Below are 6,667 nucleotides of genomic sequence, written 5' to 3'. Positions count from 1 at the left end.
TTTTGTGTAGATTGTTGACAAAAAAAAGATAATTGAATCCATGTTAAGACCATCTTGTAATACAAAATGTGTAAAACGTAAATGGGTGTGAATTCTTTCTGAAAGCACTGCATGGAGAATTCATGTCTGAAAGGGAAACTTGTACTTTTTTCATTAAATTAATGATTGCAAATAAACATGTGACTTGAAAGGCTTATTCCATGAAACACAATAGCTGCCTGTACTGTCAATTTGTATGTGCCGTTATTCATGCTTATACGGTGTACATTTAATTTAAAATCGGATTACATCTGCATTTAAAAGTATGGCCTTCTGTGCATTTTTTTTATCGCTCTACAGTACCTGGTTATGCAGTGTAACTGTACATGTCCTGAACATTATGAAGACGTTATATTAATCTTGCTGTCTCAGAACAATACACAAATGTAATGGTCTCTCTGTGTGGTTGTTTTGGGCTGTCTTTCAAACTATCGTCCAATCACGACCAGCCTTACATGGTAAGGATATTTTCACTTTGCATGTACAGTACCGTGTGTTGCAAAAACTGTTCTGATCAAAGAAGCACACTAAGAGAAGGTGAATGAGGTGGACAACGGCTCAGTTGTGGCACCACCATTTACTTATTTAGCTTGCTTTACATTCTGAGTGGCCTGTTGCGGGTGAGTGCTGGCATACTTTTACTTTATTTTTTTTTACACTTTATTTTCCAAACACTCCGATCCCTACAGTAACGCAACACCCAGGAAGCTAATATTAAGTAGTCACACACGACTGAGACACAGGCATGGCTTTTTGCTTAAACAGTCATCAGTTTCTCTACAGTCACATATTTTCAGTGACCTGTTTCAAAAATGTTGCAAGAACAAAGTTTGTTTAAAATATGTGTGATGTAAGGCCAGAATCTGAATAGTTTATGATGAAATGGCTAGGCCAGTCAGTACTGGCTATGAACATCATAGCCTACTGCACAAGGCTTCGCAAGAATACTTTGCGAACGGGGGAGGGTAGATTAGACACGAGTATACATTTGTCCGAGGAAAACGAAAGTACTGCGACCTAATGTAAATGATAATGTATCTTATTTGTAGTGTTGAGCCTCGCGCTGACTGTAGCGTTCATCCGGTGAAGTGTTCCTATTTGTGTTATTGTACAGCCAGTGCCGAACTGTTATGTGTCAATAAGTTTTAAGAAGGACGCTGATGGGGATGAGAGGGCCCTTGTATTCGAGCTGGGTATCAGAGGTATGTTTTAATATGTATATGCCGTCATGACAGAGAACGTGTTGGTATTTTATCCCTTATAAATATCCCTGTCGTTTTCCCCAAAATGACTCAGTCATCCAGTGTGAGATCTGTGCTGGTTATCGCTGCTCTGGAAGTGGTCAGCGTGGAGCTTTTTTTTGTTTTTCGTGAATTATTGTTTGTCATTAGGGGATTTCATTTATAAAGTTGTTGTTTTAATCGTGAATTCCATTAATCGAATGCGTTTGGTGTACATTTTAAGTCACTGTTCTGTAAAAAAAATATTTAAAAAATCGACTATGCAAAAGCCTGAGACAACATGTACGACATGGCTAAGCTGGAGCACTTCCCCCATTAAATGCACGGCTACATTGTTACTAAGCGAATTATGGCAGTGTTCGAATGCGTGAAAACCATCAAATGATTGAAGTTTGCTTACAATTCCATGGATGCTTGTCACTTCGTGGCTCGTGGGCTTTTGGACCCATTGCAGGTTTTGCATAATGACACATTCAGCGGACGGACTGGAGCCATTCGCGTTTGAGAGCTAGCAAGCTAACAAGCTACTTTTATTCCTAATAACTGGTAGGAAATGGGAGACCATGCACATCAAACGGTTTGCCGCAATTTTCTGGACGGAAAATCCCTAGTTTAAGTAATGGAAGGTGGCGATTTGTACATGTGGAATACCTTTTTCAATGAATGCATATGAGTTTGACAGGAGTGATATTTTCATTTTCACCAAAGCAAGATGGACTCTCATTCGCTTGTCTGTCATGTCAGACCTTAGATCGACATTTTGCACGAATATGCACATTTGAGCTTAACATAAAGAACGTTGGGCTAGATCAACAAAATATAATTAGTATAAATTGATGTTCATAGAATGTTTACCGTGGGTACACTTTTATTGATTCCGTGACAGCTTAATCGGGTTTGCAGGCAGCACCGGTTTTACCTGAAAACAAACGCTGCAATACTGTAGTATATAATCTCTACTGATCTATATCTACTAGATATAGCATATTTTATTGTGTACTGAACGTTAATTACTCCATAGTTGTCAACGTTGCTGGAAGTGCATTTATGTCCGATAGGTTGCACGAATTTAGGATCGACACTACTTCATCAACAACAAATAATGTCCCACCATAGTTTTATCACATATCGAATACTTGACTATATACACGTTTTAAGTTATTGTGATGATTAATACGCATGTTTACTATGCCCGCTGAAGAATAAAACTAGAACGCTAGCCTCTGTGGTTGTTTGGTGCATTAACCAAGCATTGCAAATGAATCGCTTGACTGAGAGAAGTGTCTTGTATTTTATAGGTCATCATCATCGCATGAAACAGCCTGACTGACAGATTCATCTTCATCTTTCAGATACAACATTTCCATAGTCTGTGCCTAAGTAAGTATGCCTGCAATCCATCCCATATTTTCAAAGTCAAGGATTATTGTCTTTTGTTGACCAATTTTTGTTATTAATGGCCCATGGTATCTACTCATTGATATGCCATGAAGCCCCATGTTATTATATCCTTACATTAACAAGCATAGCTCTCATGATGCATACATTACATAATTGATTGCCATCCCTGATTTGATAACATCTAGCAAAAGCACAATAACCATTTCTATGGTTTTATGTAGATATTTGTATCAGTGACTGAGATGTACCCTTTTAATTAAAATGATTAGGATACGTTTCAAAATGAATGAATTACTTTATTTGAGTGATTCCTAGTTGCATAACCTGTGCACACTAGCTAGCTGTTTCACCAACTGGGAAACTGTGACTCGGTGTCAGGTGTGTATGCACGCTATGCATGCTTTCCCCATAGCACACCCCTCATAGAGCTCTGAGTTTTTCTTGACAAAGTTAAAGATGTTACATGTCACATTTTCCGCCTGCAAATAGAGACAAATGTCAATTACAGTATAATGGGGGATAATATTGCACATTTAGACAATTTTGTCTGTCTGGCTTACTAGCGCTCAAATCATTTTTGTTAATGGCAAATGTCATTTATTTGTTTATTTTATCACCTTGTTACACCACTCGCATCACGGTCCATGATGTCCGAGAAATTAATCAAGGTGCTATCAAAGACTTGAGGGGTATACAATGACGCTAGCTAAATCTATGGAGGATTTCTAAAGCTAGCCAGCTTTAGTTAGCTTCACATTCCAACTCAGGTTTCATCCATTTTAGGGAGGTGAATATTGATCCTGTACCTGCTGCTAACTCAAGCCAGGCTTGTAACTGTGTGCAAGTCACAGGTGGATATCCCAGCGAACAACGAAATCTTAATTGAGTCAATGCTGAAACACCAATCCATTACATTTTTTGTCGAAATCAATGTGAAAGAAAGGTTATCCTGCAATTTCAGACTGGTGTGAATTAGGTTATTAGAAGTGCTTTCTTTTTCATTACTCAGTATTGTTGTTTTTTGTGTAAAAAATGTTCCACTCAAATCGTTAAAATAGTTGTAGTCATAAACGTTTTACTGCACGTGAAGTTTCAAATGCATCCTGTCACTACTAAATGTATGTGATAGGTATTTAAACATTGTAATGTTCAAATACCTAACACAAGAACATGTGATTAATAAAATATGTAAGGACGGTGAGAAAATACAGTATAAAAGAATGAGTTGCATGTACAGTGCATTCGGAAACTATTCAGACCACTTCACTTTCTCCACATTTTGTTACGATAGATGTATTCTAAAATGTATTAAATAAAACATTTCTCATCAATCTACACATGATACCCCATAATTACAAGGGAAAAAATGTTTTTAGAAATGTTTGCAAATGTATTAAAGAGAGAAAAAAAGTATTCAGTCCCTTTGCTATGACACTTGAAATTTAGCTCAGGTGCATTCTGTTTCCATTGATCATCCTTGATGTTTCTACAACTTGATTGGAGTCCACCTGTGGTAAATTCAATTGATTGAAAGTCACACACCTGTCTATATAAGGTCCCATAGTTGACTGTGCATATCAGCAAAAAAACAAGCCATGAGGTCGAAGGAATTGTCCATAGAGCGCCAAGACAGGATTGTGTCGAGGCACAGATCTGGGGAAGGGTACCAAAAAATGTCTGCAGCATTGAAGGTCCCCAAGAACACAGTGGCCTCCTCCATTCTTAAATGGAAGAAGTGTGGAACCTTGAGCTAGCAGCCTGGCCAAACTGAGCAATCGGGGGAGAAGGGCCTTGGTCATGGAGGTGACCAAAAACCCGATGGTCACTCTGCCATAGCACCTGAGTTTCTCTGTGAAGATAGGAGAACTTTCCAGAAGGACAACCATCTCTACAGCACTCCATCAATCAGGACTTCGTGGCTAGATGAAAGCCACTCCTCAGTAAAAGGCACATAACAGCCTGCTTGAAGTTTGCAAAAGGCACCTAAAGGACTCTCAGACCATGAGAAACAAGATTCTCTGGTCTGATGAAACCAAGATTGAACACTTAGGCCTGAATGCCAGGCGTCATGTCTGGAGGAAACCTGTCACCATCCCTATCGTAAAGCATGGTGGTGGCAGCATCATGCTGTGGGGATGTTTTTCAGTGGCAGGGACTGGGAGAATAATTGGGATCGAGGGAAAGATGAACAGAGAAAAGTACTGAGAGATCCTTGATGGTAACCTGCTCCAGAGCGCTCAGGACCTCGGACTGGGGCAAGATAATGCAGTAGTGGCTTCGGAACAAGTCTCTGAATGTCCTTGAGTGGCCCAGCCAGAGCCCGGACTTGATCATCTCTGGAGAGACCTGTAAATAGCTGTGCAGCGACCCTCGCCATCCAACCTGATAGAGCTTGAGAGGATCTGCAGAGAAGAATGGGAGAAGGTGCAAAAGGTGCTTCAACAAAGTACTGAACAAAGGATCTGAATACTTATGTTAATGTGATATCAATGTGATATCTGTTTTATATTCAATACATTTGCAAACTTAAAAAAGAACTGTTCTTGCTTCATCATTCTGGTGGTATTGTGTGTAGATTGAGGGGGGGGTGTAAAAAAAAACAATTAAATACATTTTAGAATATGGCTGTAATATAACACTGTGGAAAAGGTGAAGGGGACTGAATACTTTCTGAAAGCACTTGATCTTTCAAATTTTGGAATTTTCTCAAACCGTTACAGGCCATGATATCGACAATTGGGGGATGCAAAAAGCCACCCTCCAGTTCGTAAGGCATGCCATTTTGATTCCCAGTTAAATTGTTTTTCAATTCTGTGCCAAATAGAAATTATGTGAGCAATATAGAACCAAAGCATTGTTTAAGGAATATAGTGAAGACTTTGGCTGCATTCCAAACACTTAACAGACACGCCCTCTCCCCGCAGCCCTCAAATTAAGTAGACACTTCTGATGACGTCTGACGAGTATACATTTGCAGGGCGAGGGAGGAAGGAACAATTTTTAAACGGACTGCCCATGGCTGGAAATTCGTCATCCCTCGATGATTGTGTTTTTACTCACCTTTAGCTTGTGGTTGCTTTATATGCTCTACAGTCAATTATGATTGCATGTCTACTTCTATTAACTATATAATTATTAATATACGCCTACTGTATGATAGCTAGAAAATAAATTAGCTAACTAATGTTAGCCTGCCTAGCTGGAACTTCTGAAGAAGGAACGTGTTTTATTTCTTAGGAAAAATGTAGGGGAGTGGATCAGAAAACCAGACAGTATTTGGTGTGACCACAATTTGCGTCATGCAGTGCAACACATCTCCTTCACAGAGTTGATCAGGCTGTTGATTGTGGCTTGTGGTTTGCTGACCCACTCTTTTTCAATGGCTGTGCAAAGTTGCGGGAACTGGAACACGCTGTTGTATACGTCAATCCAGAGCATCCCAAACATGCACATTGTCTAGTGAGTATGCAGGCCACAGAAGACTTGGGACATTTTCAGCTTCCAGAAATTATGTACAGATCCTTGTGACAAGGGGTGTGCATTATTTTGCTGAAACATAAGGTGATGGTGGCGGATGAATGGCACGACAATGGGCCTCAGCATCTCGTCACAGTATCTCTGTGCATTTAAATTTCCATTGATAAAATGCAATTTTGTTCGTTGTCCGTAGCTTATGCCTGCCCATACCATAACCCCACCGCCACCATGGTGCGCTTTGTTCACAACGTTGACATCAGCAAGCCGCTTGCCCACAAGAAGCCATACATGCTGTTTGCCATCTACCCAGTACAGTTGAAACCGGGATTCATCTGTGATGAGCACACTTCTCCAGCATGCCAGAGGCCATCGAAGGTGAGCGATTTGTCCACTGAAGTCAGTTACGACGCCAATCTGCAGTCAGGTTAAGATCCTATCCTGGTTAGGATGACGAGCACACAGATGAGCTTCCCTGAGACTGTCTGACAGTTTGTGCAGAGATTCTTCAG

General features: G+C 40.1%; 1 protein-coding gene across 6 annotated transcripts in view; it reads left to right on the top strand.

Annotated features, from left to right (window-relative positions):
- The first annotated feature begins 527 nt into the window (after positions 1-527).
- LOC124012361 (HMG box transcription factor BBX-like) overlaps positions 528-6,667 on the top strand; it is a 43,265-nt gene continuing 37,125 nt past the window's right edge. For 3 of the 6 annotated variants that reach the window (XM_046325943.1, XM_046325906.1, XM_046325949.1), the window contains exons 1-2: positions 528-659; positions 2,579-2,660. The gene's annotated coding sequence lies outside the window, so the exon portion shown is untranslated. Of the gene's footprint in view, positions 660-985; positions 1,242-1,396; positions 1,827-2,578; positions 2,661-6,667 lie in introns of those variants that run through there. The other 3 variants (XM_046325932.1, XM_046325915.1, XM_046325922.1) reach the window with 3 other exon arrangements.

This window comes from Oncorhynchus gorbuscha, linkage group LG02 (assembly GCF_021184085.1).
Source record: "Oncorhynchus gorbuscha isolate QuinsamMale2020 ecotype Even-year linkage group LG02, OgorEven_v1.0, whole genome shotgun sequence".
In the NCBI taxonomy this organism is placed as follows: domain Eukaryota; kingdom Metazoa; phylum Chordata; class Actinopteri; order Salmoniformes; family Salmonidae; genus Oncorhynchus; species Oncorhynchus gorbuscha.
Note: the sequence above shows the minus strand (reverse complement) of the source record. Positions and strands in the feature narration are given on the sequence as shown.